Source organism: Etheostoma cragini, unplaced genomic scaffold (genome assembly GCF_013103735.1).
Source record: "Etheostoma cragini isolate CJK2018 unplaced genomic scaffold, CSU_Ecrag_1.0 ScbMSFa_2214, whole genome shotgun sequence".
In the NCBI taxonomy this organism is placed as follows: domain Eukaryota; kingdom Metazoa; phylum Chordata; class Actinopteri; order Perciformes; family Percidae; genus Etheostoma; species Etheostoma cragini.
This window is the reverse complement of record NW_023266352.1, coordinates 314-531: the sequence shown is the minus strand read 5'-3', so window position 1 is coordinate 531 and position 218 is coordinate 314. Positions and strand designations below refer to the sequence as shown.

Here is a 218-nt window from a genome sequence, read left to right as displayed (position 1 = left end):
AACGTTCTTACCTCTAATCATTCTCCTCTGCAGTTCATCATCTTGTCTTTCCTTTGTGCCACCAACTGGCAAACTCAAACCTAAGGACAATGCAATTGTTGTTAATCAAATGTTTCTGCTGTTTGACGGCACATATCATAAACTTGTTCCAGCTAAATTTCATTTCAGTAATTTACCCTACTCTTTATATTTGCTATACTCCAAAACATATTTGAACA

At 35.3% G+C, this 218-nt stretch overlaps 1 long non-coding RNA gene across 1 annotated transcript in view; it reads right to left on the bottom strand.

The window, feature by feature from the left end:
• The window catches only part of LOC117940321, a 1,172-nt gene extending 1,071 nt beyond the window's left edge, over positions 1 to 101 (bottom strand). The window contains exon 1 of the long non-coding RNA XR_004655744.1: positions 12 to 101. This is a non-coding gene — a long non-coding RNA (uncharacterized LOC117940321). The remainder of the gene's footprint in view (positions 1 to 11) is intronic.
• Positions 102 to 218: the final 117 nt, after the last annotated feature.